General features: G+C 37.2%; 1 protein-coding gene across 4 annotated transcripts in view; it reads right to left on the reverse strand.

Annotated features, from left to right (window-relative positions):
* Nucleotides 1–12628, reverse strand: part of DNAJC24 (DnaJ heat shock protein family (Hsp40) member C24) — an 80187-nt gene that overhangs the window by 32491 nt on the left and 35068 nt on the right. The gene's annotated exons all lie outside the window — the stretch shown is intronic.

The following is a 12628-nucleotide window of genomic DNA, read 5'->3' on the forward strand; positions in this document are numbered from 1 at the left end:
CCTCAACATATTTAATTTTTTTCAGTTCAGTGAATCAATAGCTTTTCCAAATATTTAATGTCATGGATCACTGGCTACAAAATTGTGTCATTTTAGTTAAATGTGTCATTTAGTTAGTTGAGGACAAGGCTAGAAGATAAATCATGTATAAAGGCAAAAAATAAAACAAAAACACTTTAAAAATGTCTGTTCTCCTCATGTGAAATAGCACAGTCTCCCTTTTTTGTTTCAATGTCTATTGAAAAATAGCTCAGTGAATTCTCTCTTTGTATACGTTCTCAGGAATATATTATTTTTTGATATTTTAATTGTTCATATAGAATCAACACAAGAAAAACAACTACAGGAAAGAATTCGTAGGCTGGTGGCGAGGGGAATGGGACAAAGGTTATAACACTATAAGAATGCTGTTAATTCATTATATTTCAAAATATTCCATATTTACTTATTTTCTCTATATCAGGAATATTAATTTCTGCCGTACACTAACATTAGTTTGGTTATCTGAATCTACTGTAGATATTTAGACCTGGAGGACCTGTATTACAAGTGAACGCTACGTTAGAGAGAGTGAATTCTGAACAAATATTTCCAATTATAGTTTGTTTTGGAAGAAGAGAATACTGTTAGCATGTGAGCTTAAAACAACTGCCTCCCCCCCCTTCACAGTCATACGCTAAGAATTCAAAATGAACATTGCTACTAGAGTCTGCTCACTCATACACATATCTATCATTTGTATTGATGTGAATTATCTCGATAACATCCCTCCTCCCCACTCTTCAATGCAACAATGGGAGAAAAGACCACAAGGGCAAAATGTTCCCCATCTCTGAGCTCAACTGTTTTCACATTCACTTTTCTACACATAACAGATTGTGCCTGCAAAAGCGGCTGTTCACCAAAACTATAAATTCAAGAAGCTAATGTGCATAAATGCAGGATTTTGCTGTGTGTGGAATGTGTGCATTCCTTTGCAGTTAGCTGTACATTCAAAACTAGAGGCTGGCTTGAAGCTTGCTGAAAATATGGTCTAGGCATAGTTGCAGTCCACACATGATTATCTTATAGAATGTGTATTTTTAGTAAAAATTAGAGCTGTCGATTAATCGGAGTTAACTCATGCAATTAACTCAAAAAAATTAATTGCGATTAATCAGTTTTAATTGCACTGTTAAACAATAGAAATACCAATTGAAATTTATTAAATATTTTGGATGTTTTTCTATATTTTCATATATACTGTATTCTGTGTTGTAAATGATATCAAAGTGTATATTTTTGATTACAAATATTTGCACTGTAAAAATGATAAACAAAAGAAATAGTATTTTTCAATTCACCTCATACAAGTACTGTAGTGCAATCTTTGTCCTAAAAGTGCAACTTACAAATGTAGATTTTTTTTGTTACACTCAAAAACAAAACAATGTAAAACTTCAGAGCCTACAAGTTCACTCAGTCCTGCTTCTTGTTCAGCCAATCGCTCAAACAACTTTGTTTACATTTACAGGAGATAATGCTGCCCTCATCTTATTTACACTGTCACCAGAAAGTGAAAACAGGCATTTGCATGGCATTTTTGTAGCCAGCATTGCAAGGCATTTACATGCCAGATATGCTAAACATTCATATGCCCCTTCATGCTTCAGCCACCATTCCAGACGACATACTTCCATGCTGATGACGCTCGTTAAAAAAATAATGTGTTAATTAAATTTGTGACTGAACTCCTTGGAGGAGAATTGTATGTCCCCTGCTCTGTTCTACCCGCATTCTGCCATATATTTCATGTTATAGCAGTCTCAGATGATGACCCAGCACATGTTGTTCGTTTTAAGAACACTTTCACTGCAGATTTCACAAAATGCAAAGAAGGTACCAATGTGAGATTTCTGAAGATAGCTACAGCACTCAACCCAAAATTTAAGAATCTTAGGTGCCTTCCAAAATCTGAGAGTGACGAGGTGTGGAAAATGCTTTCAGATGTCTTAGAAGAGCAACACTCCGACGCAGAAACTACAGAACCCGAACCACCAAAAAAGAAAATCAACCTTCTGCTGGTGGCATCTGACTCAGATAATGAAAATGAACATGTTTGTCTGCATTGCTTTGGACTGTTATCGAGTAGAACCCATCATCAGCATGGACAGTGCCATGAGAACACCTGTTCTCACTTTCAGGTGACATTGTAAATAAGCAGCGGGCAGCATTATCTCCTGCAAATGTAAACAAACTTCTTTGTCTGAGTAATTGGCTGAACAAGAAGTAGGACTGAGTGGACTTGCAGGCTCCAAAATTTTACATTGTTTTATTTTTGAACGTAGTTTTTTTTGTACATAATTCTACATTTTTAAGTTCAACTTTCATGATAAAGAGATTGCACTACAATACTTGTATTAGGTCAGGGGTTCTCATACTGGGGGCCGGGACCCCTCAGGGGGCCACGAGGTTATTACATGGGGGGGTCGCAAGCTGTCAACCTCCACCCCAAATGCTGCTTTGCCTCCAGCATTTATAATGGTGTTAAATATATAAAACAAGTGTTTTTAATTTTTAAGGGGGGGGTCACACTCGGAGGATTGCAAGGCTGAACAAGAAGTAGGACTGAGTGGACTTACAGGCTCCAAAATTTTACACTGTTTTATTTTTGAAAACATGGCGCCACTTCCCACAGCTCCCATTGGCTGGGAACGGCGAACCGCGGCCACAGGGAGCTGAGGGGCTCCATGCCTGCAGACACTCCAGGTAAACAAAACGACAATGTATTAGATATTCAATTCAATGATTCCATAGAGTTTAAAATCATCAAATTTTAGTGTAGATTCATTTATAAGCCGACACCCGCTCTTTGATGCGTCACTTTTTTACCAAAAATATTTGGCTTATGAACGAGTATATACGGTAACTATTGATAAATGTTAAAGTAGTTAGATTACATTATGGACTAATGTAGATTGCTATAATATTTTTATATCATACCTGTCTGAGTTATACATGCAGAAAATAATTACTGAAAATGGATAATTAGATCAATTTTTTCCCTGAAAAATGGTAAAAATATTAGACTGTTCAGTAAGCTCTTTGAGGTAGATCTTATTCTTATGTTTAGTGCTGTGTAAATTTAAAACCGTGCAAATGTATTCCTAGATGGAGATTTTCTATTCCAAGTTTCAATCCCAAGGGAACCATTTTAATGGTTTAGTTATAAATCTTTAAGGAAAAAAAGCCACATAAATGATGACAGCTTTCACAACTGAAATATCTCATTAGCCTTTACTACTTCTGGAATAAGTATGTGCTTCTGTAATACATTTTCTATCAAACTTATACTTAAATGAATGGAACATTTGGAAGTACTAGATAGGTCCAGCCATATGCAAGGAGCATACACACATCTAATATATCACTCAGTACAATGAAATTTAAACAGTGATCTGAATTCATGGCATCGCTCCATGAAAATATTTAGGACAAAAGCTTTCAACATAATTCATTATAAAACCTGTTGCCCAGAATATCCTACCTTTTTATTGGCCAAGAGGCCGTCTTTAACTGTCTGTTGAAGAACATGTAGGCAGATCCTGATTTCTGAGAGGAAGCAAACCAGTCATTAATAACTGATTGCTCACAACAATGCTAAGAAAATTGGCTCCTCTCCTGCTGAGAATTTTGAAGACTCAAACAAAACTGGTTCCTCCACTACTCCTTCACAGTGAAATCATGGCTGATGGAAAATAAATTTGCAGCTTTTGAGAAGTACATCAACCAATGAGTGGGAGAAAACAATTTATCAAAGAAGTAAACTGACCATCCTTTCAACCACATCAAACTGGCCTAAAATAATTATGACAGTGGTAGAAGTAGATATTCCAGAAAATAAAGCCACAAAGCCAATGAAAATTGTTCACAAGAGCAGCAGCAGAGAATATTTTGATAATTCTTTGCTGGATAATGAACATAATTCTAATTTTTTTTAAACTTGTCGCTATCTGATTAGGAATAATAAAATGATCCATTATTGTTTAAAAACAAACCTATACCCCTTAATCTCTACAAACAAACAACACTTTCTACAATATAGATTTAGATAACTTAATACATGGTATTTGTATGGTTTATATAATCACATACATACAGTCATGGTCACCTGAATGTGCTACTGCTGCACATGCAGAACTACTTTCAGTTTTATAATATTTCTGTTAAAAAGTGATTTTCTTTTGTGGTGCTGTAAAATATTGTGTCACAGAGGCTCCTTAGCAAAGGGTCCCCTGTTTTTTGCAAACGCTCACTTCAGACCTGACAAACTCACTATACCAAACACATGTCTTATGCTATATGGATAAATATCATGCATCAGGTAAGGTATTTACAGAAAGCTTGTAACTTGTCAAGATTCATAATCATTATGAGATGCACGTATGGGTAAAATTTAAGGAATGGTGTATTTATACTGAAAGTATGCTTTACAGACAGATTAGTCACCAGGGAATAATGTATCTTGGTGATGGTTTGTTTGCGGAGGGGGAGGTGTCAGCTTGCCCGATTTAGCCAGGGATGCAATGCAAAGCTCAGTTATTTAGACATGCACAATATTAAGACTTCCAATGGAAAGCCATAGGAGGCACCTGCAAACAATCAAAACCATTTACAGGTAACAAAACAAAACAAAACAAAAACAACAACAAAAAGGAACATTACAACAAGACAAGGGTTCACCCTATCTATGAACAGGAACAAAAAAAACTTTCAGTATAACAGAGAAGCTAGAGGTCCTCTGGATCTTTTCATTCGGGAGACATCTTGAAGAGCGAGATGTTCTCATGAAAAATGGGATCCTGGTTCCTGTGAAGCCAGCTAGCTCTGCAACCTACTGAACTCGGGGTGACGGGGGACCTACTTTATTAGATAGGAAAGGTAACTATTAATAAGAGTAGATCTAGGTTCACATTTTATAAATTTTGTTTTGTATTTTAACCATTCGTTTCCAGTCTCTCGTTTCTAGTTAAAAGTTTATTCTCTCTAAAATAAACCAACTTTTGTTTTATTATAAGCACTCAGAAATGCTGTGTGGCTTTTAAGGTAAAACTAGTAATCTGGGGCACACTGCTTTCTTGGGGGCAGAGGATCTGGGATTTTTGTGAGTAGCCAGTGTCAGGGACTGTATATCACAGGGGGATAATTCAACAGGAATCAGGGACTGGGATGTACCTACTGTTAACCTGCAAGCAAAGACATGGCTGGCATAACCTAGAGGAGAGTGCTTGAGTGGCTGAAGGGCTGGTGATATTGGGGAGCAGACACCCAGCAAGGTATAGGCAAGACTCACACTGGAGGCAGGAGATGATAACATTCTGGGTCCCCTGAGAACCATCACACACATCCAGCTGACCTGTACATAGAGGATAAGTGTGGGTATCAAATAAAATCGGGAGAAAAGTCTTCAGGAACAGAAATTTCTCTTGAGCAGTGGTGGTTCAAATTTGGAAAAGAGCTGCTACTCCCTTTGTATGTTACTTTATTACAGATGATTGCCAAAATGGTGATATTTCATTGGTATCTCATCCTAGATATTTTGCAATAAGTATTTCCGATGCTTGTTGAAGAGTTTGTGCATGTGAGAGTGAAATTATTCAAATGTAGCCAAGTACTGGCTGCATATCATGGATTTTTTTTTTTTTAAATTACAAGATCCGGGATGTTCTTTTCTTTTAGTACTTCCTGTGAAAGATAGCTTCCTACAATACTCTTAGGTTCTCTCTCAAATACAGGTAGTGAACCATGCTCCTTTAGATAATCATTGGATAAAGAAAGCGGAGCCAGATATTACTGCTTGATTTTAAATGGTTTGGGATTCATTTATCACACAAAAGCTCACAGATTTTTATTTTGGCTATGTTCCTTAGAAGGCACTTTGGATACTACCCTGTTTCCCCGAAAATAAGACAGTGTCTTATATTAATTTTTGCTCCCAAAGATGAGCTAGGTCTTATTTTCAGGGGAGGTCTTATTTTTCTTGTCCTGCGGCCAATCAGTGAGCTGCGCGGTGGCGCCCGCCGCTACAGTCCAGAGGAGTCAGACGCCTTACAGTAGCTTAGGGGCCTTATATTCCGGGGTGGCCTTATTATCGGGGAGGTCTTATTTTCGGGGGGATGCCTTATATTACAGCGAGAGGCAAAACTGGAAGTAGGTCTTATTTTCGGGGGATGTCTTATTTTCGGGGAAAGACGGTATATTAATAGGAGGCATATACCTCAATATTGGAAGCTGGACAAAATAATACCTCATAATAAAAAGATGTAATTACATTTATTAAAGCTCTTCTGATTTATCAGTAGATCTTTCTGTGGTCAATATTTTCTTAAATTCCTGGCTGCCACTTCATACTAATATTAGTTGTACTTTTATGATTGATCTGCAGTCTTGCTTTCATTTTTTCTATTGTTTTATTTAGTTGTTTCTTCTCAGAATTAAAGATTTTTAAAAATTTCTGGGTGACCATGATTTCACACAATTTCTTTGTTTTGTGCTTTTCCAAAATATTTTGGGTATCAAGATAGTGTCCTTGAAATTACTTAAATTAACGATATTCTGATCAGGAGGTAGCAATTCATATATCTTCAAATATTCATGTCTCTTGCTATCATTCATTTGATGAGGGAGGCAGAAAAGATTAAAGGAATAGAGTGAAAGACCATAAAATAGCATCAAAGGATCATCTTTTGCTTACTTTTACCCACTCACCTGGGACAGGTAAAATTCTCCAATTTGTCAAGATCATTTTGCATTCTAATCCTATCCTTGAAATTGCTTGTAACCCCTCCCAGCTTGGTGTCATCTGCAAATTTTATAAGCATACTCTTAACTCCACTATCTAAAGTAATTAATGAAAATACTGATTAGTACTAGACACAGGATTGATTCCGGTGGCACCACAGTAGATACACCGTCCCAGTTTGACAGTGAACTATTGATAACTACTCTTTGACACTTAAGAATATAAGAACAGCCCTACTGGGTCAGACCAAAGGTCCATCTAGCCCAGTATCCTGTCTTCAGACAGCGGCCAATGCCAGGTGCCCCAGAGGGAATGACCAGAACAGCTAATCATCAAGTGATCCATCCCCTGCCACCCATTTCCAGCTTCTGGCAAACAGAGGCTAGGGACACCATTCCTGCCCATCCTGGCTAATAGACATTGATGGACCTATTCTCCATGAATTTATCTAGTTCTTTTTTGCACCCTGTTATGGTCTTGGCCTTCATAACATCCTCTGGCAAGAGTTCCACGGGTTGACTGTGTGTTGTGTGAAGAAATACTTCCTTTTATTTGTTTTAAACCTGCTGCCTATTAATTTCATTTGGTGACCCCTAGTTCTTGTGTTATGAGAAGCAGTAAACAACACTTCCTTATCTACTCTCTCTACCCCAGTCATGATTTTATAGACCTCAATCATATCTCCCCTTAGCAGTCTCTTTGGGCTGGTCCACACTGGGGCGGGGGATCGATATAGGAAACGCAACTTCAGCTACGAGAATAGCGTAGCTGAAGTCGACGTTTCCTATATCGAAGTAAAAATACTTACTTCGGGTCCACGTGGCGCAGGCAGGCTCCCCCGTCAACAGCGCTTCCTCCTCTCGGTGAGCAGGAGTTCCGCAGTCGACGGGGGAGCGCTTCTGGGATCGACCTATCGCGTCCAGATGAGACGCGATAAATCGATCCCAGAAGATCGATCTCTACCCGCCGAATTAGGCGGGTAGTGTGGACCAGCCCTTTTACAAGCTGAAAAGTCTCGGTCTTATTAATCTCTCCTCATACGGCAGCCGTTCCATACCCCTAATAATTTTTGTTGCCCTTTTCTGAACCTTTTCCAATATATCTTTTTTGAGATGGGGTGACCACATCCACACACAGTATTCCAGATGTGGGTGTACCATGGATTTATATAGCGGCAACATGATATTTACTGTCCTATTATCAATCCCTTTCTTAATTATTCCTAGCATTCTGTTAGCTTTTTTGACTGCCGCTGCACATTGAGTGGATGTTTTCAGAGAATTATCCACAATGACTCCAAGATCTCTTTCTGAAGTGGTAATAGCTAATTTAGACCCCATCATTTTATATGTATAGTTCGGATTATGCTTTTCAATGTGCATTACTTTGCATTTATCAACTTTAAATTTCATCTGCTATTTTGTTGCCCAGTCACCCAGTTTTGAGAGATCCTTTTGTAGCTCTTCGCAGTCTGCCTGGCTCTTAACTATCTTTAGTAATTTTGTATCACCTGCAAATTTTGCCACCTCACTGTTTACCCCCTTTTTTCCAGATCATTTATGAATATGTTGAGTAGGACTGGTCCCAGTACAGTCCCCCCCTGCGGGACACCACTATTTAACTCTCTCCATTCTGAAAACTGACCATTCATACCTACCCTTTGTTTCCTCTCTTTTAACCAGTTACCAATCCATGAGAGCACCTTCCCTCTTATCCTGTTGCAGCTTACTTTGCGTAAGAGCCTTTGGTGAGGGACCTTGTCAAAGGCTTCCTGAAAATCTAAGCACGCTATATGCATTGGATCCCCTTGGTCCAAATGCTTGTTGACCCTCTCAAAGAATTCTAGTAGATTGGTGAGGCATGATTTTCCTTTACTAAAACCATGTTGACTCTTCCTAAACAAATTATGTTCATCCATATGTCTGACAATACTGTTCTTTATCATAGTTTCAACCAGTTTGTCTGGTACAGAAGTCAGGTTTACAGGCCTGTAATTGCCCGGATCACCTCTGGAGCCCTTTTAAAAACTTGGCGTCACATTAGCTATCCTCCAGTCATCTGGTACTGAAGGTGATTTAAATGATAGGTTACAAACCACAGTTAGTAATTCTGCAATTTCACATTTGAGTTCCTTCAGAACTCTTGGGTGAATACCATCTGGTCCTGGTGACTTACTGCTGTTTAATTTATCAATCTGTTCCAAAACCTCCTCTAATGATACCTCAATCTGGGACAGTTCCTCAGATCTGTCACCTAAAAAGAATGGCTCAGGTTTGGGAATCTCCCTCACATCCTCAGCGATGAAGACCAATGCAAAGAATTCATTTAGTTTCTCCGCAATGGCCTTATCGTCCTTGAGTGCTCCTTTAAAACCTCTACATATCTGTAAAATTGATCTTCAACGTGCAAAAGTCATTCAAGAATGTATGCATATAATAAAAACATATAACACCTAACAATCTTAGTTGTCTTTATAAACTTAGGAACACTTTAGTAACACTTCACTCCATGATAGGGATTTTGGGGGAAGGATAAGGGTAAGTTCCTGGGTATAATTTGAGGGCAAGAGCTTTAGATGGAGCTTATTTTTCCTTTTTATTGTCAGCTGGTCGAGATAAATTATTACTTCCTTTTCACCGCTGAGGGCAGCTGGAGTTAGTTGGCATTTATGTTACTAGGCAGTTATTGCAAGTTTAATTATTGTCCAGGTGCTCAGAGCTTTGTATGCAGTCTCTTTTTTAATGCTAAATCTAAATAAAGTAAATAAACAACAAATGACTTTACTCCTACTGACCTTGCACACACATGCATGCACATACACGGAGTTGCCCACTCTCCTGATTTTATTGTAAGTCTTGTATTTAGTACATTTCTTAAAGCCCTGGCTCCTGAATCCAGTTATTGAAAATTTCATTTTTCCCCCCCAAAAGACATGCTTCTAGCCCTCATGGTTGTGAAGAAAAGTCAGAAAATGTGAACCCTAAAGAACAGAAGGCAAATTAAAGATTCAGAATATATGAATTCTCAAAATCTCACTTTTAAGCCTCTCTTTCAAGATTTTGGGGGATGACTCATGATTTCTAAATGTTTAGTGTAGGCCACATTGCAGAGAAACATACGAAGAGAATAAACAATTAAAGTAATAAACTTTTAGCACCTAGAGTGCTTTTCATCTGCAAAGTATCTGTCATCCAGTCCAGGATTCCCATGTTATCGTATATTTACTAGTGTTGTGCCCTATATATATATATATATATATAGGTCACATGTTCCTGCAGCTTGTGTGCTGTGCAAAAAGTGAACAGTACCAAAACATATTTCAAACACAGCCACACATCACAAGCCAGATCTGCAAACATAAAAGTGTATTCCTGGGTTGTTCATGGGACATTTCCAGCTCCTTTTGCACATTTGCAAGAATCAACCAAGTCAACCAGTATTAAAAATCATACGCTATAAACTAGCATACCCTATTATAGCTTATGCAGTACCCAGAACATATTAAAGCATAATATAGTGCATTTTCCCTGCCTCATTTTCCACAGAGTTCAGCTCCTTCTGCACTTTGAGAGCTGCCAAGTTAAAACCTGGGCTATATCGGAAGCTAATAGAGATCACCAGTTCAACCACTATATTACTATACCATACCAGTGGTCTTTAAGAGCTTTAAAAGTATGGCTACACTGCAATTAAAACCCCATGGGTGGCTTGCAGTATAGACATCGTGGCTTGGACTGCAGCCCAAGCTCTATGGTCCTGCAAGGTGGGAGAATCCCAGAGCTCAGACTGTAGCCCAAGCCGAGATGTCTACACTGCAATTAAAAAGCCCCTTACCCCGAGTCATCTAGCACTGGACAGCCATGTGTTTTTAACTGCAGTGTAGACTGCGCCTGCGAGCAGTCCTCGGTGTGTCAGTCTTCGGACTGCACCCCAGTGCACTGGTATGTATGTCAATAAACTGGCCTCAGGCTTGAGTCTTTGAACTAAAATCACTGCGTGGGTGTCTTTGACCATGACAATACCCTAGACATACACAAATGCTAGTTTTACAAATGCTAACAGGGTCAAGTGATTTAAATCACAGGATTTTAATTATTATTTGTATTAGCAGAAAAAAATAATCTTGATTTAAATAATTAATTTACCGGTAAATCTTATTTTCCATTTCTACTTACTTATTTTCCCAAAGAAAGGTTAATTCTCACTGGTTGGTATAAGTATTAAAACATATTGATTTGATTTTTTACAATTAAGTATAGGCTTTACACTAGATTTGGTACTTCTCGTGAACTAGTTGCAAGCACTATAATTATGCATATTTATTTAAGCAACTATATAGTTCAATATACACTTACTCAGATTCTTAATTACTACATTTGTTTTTATTATGTTAGGAAATGGTGAATGATGTATTTCTTATTTACAAGATGATCAACTTTTTGCTCACGATTTAAATCAAACTGCTTTTGGAGGGAAATTGGAATCCAATTAAAAATATGCAATCCAGCATTTTTAATTTTTTTATTAGTGGAATGAAGCTACTAGATTTTCTCCCCCCATTTCCCAACTGTTGAAATCTACACTAGAAGCTACACTCTGAAGAATGCTAGATGACACTGATGAATAGGCTGGAAAAGCGAAACAAAGTACTTCTGCTAAGCTGAAACCAAAAGTAATTAAGGAAAAATCTTTTCTGCACAAAAGAAACTGAAAATAGACATTTGAAAAAAAGTAAATACCTACATTCACTCCATTATACAAACTGAAAATTATATAGCTAAGCAGTACATGACATCTTGCTTTATTTATAAAGCTTGACCTCAAAAGTTATAGATGCTCTCCCCTGATTCTGTAGACAAAAAGCAGATTTTAAACTCATTAATGAGTCCTCAAACTTCAAGTAATTTGGCACTTTTTTATTTAATTGACTTTAATAGAATGTAACAAGCTTAGGCCTTAACACAGAGTGTTGTAAATTAAAATTTAATTTTAAACAGGTTAGATTTTTTTATAACCTCAATTTAAATTTAAAAAGTCATACATTTTAAAAATACTGACTTTAAAAACAAACAAACAAAAAAAAAACCTGTTTTTCCCCACCCGCATACGATGATCATTTTGACTTTAATTACTTTCATTGAGTAAAATTAAATTTTGTGTGTATAAATTTTACTCTCAATATATATTCCAGTGCTTTTTCCAGCCTAGCTTTCAGTATGTCATGCAGAACTGGCCAAGCAATAGGAAAATTTACTGCAGAGAACAGTCCTGCAGTAATAGAATAATGAACTACATGGCTTTATAATTTTTTTTCCATAAAAGCTTTAGCCCTCTCTACGATAACCACTGCAGACAAATATTATTAACCTTTTCAATTTTTATTTTTAAAGTTTTACTAAACTCATAATTAAGCTTTACAAATTAAACCGTAAAGATATAAGCAGCAACACTAAGCCATATTTTTATCTTTTGGTGACATTACAGTAACAAAATTAAAAAAATTAGATGGTTGTGTATTTAGGACTTCATCACATATAGCTGTTATCATTAAAAAACAAATAATTTGCCCATTATTACTTATTCTAAGTATAAGAATTGAATGCTAAATTTGCAAATCACCAGATTATTAGTTCAGATTTTCACTCTACTGAAGTAATCCAGAACTTCACCTTGCAGTGCCAACTGTTTTAAACTGGTAATTAAGAACATAGTTCAATAAGGTACTTAAGTGTGTGTTCAACTTTAAGCGTAAGAATAGCCCCCATTCTTCAATAGGGCTACTCATGCTTAAAGTTACACATGCACTTTTATGAATCAGGGTCTAAGTGTACCACGTAACTACTTATA

The sequence above is a fragment of the Terrapene carolina genome, unplaced genomic scaffold, assembly GCF_002925995.2.
Source record: "Terrapene carolina triunguis isolate 2854851 unplaced genomic scaffold, T_m_triunguis-2.0 Scaffold96, whole genome shotgun sequence".
Taxonomy (NCBI): Eukaryota; Metazoa; Chordata; order Testudines; family Emydidae; genus Terrapene; species Terrapene triunguis.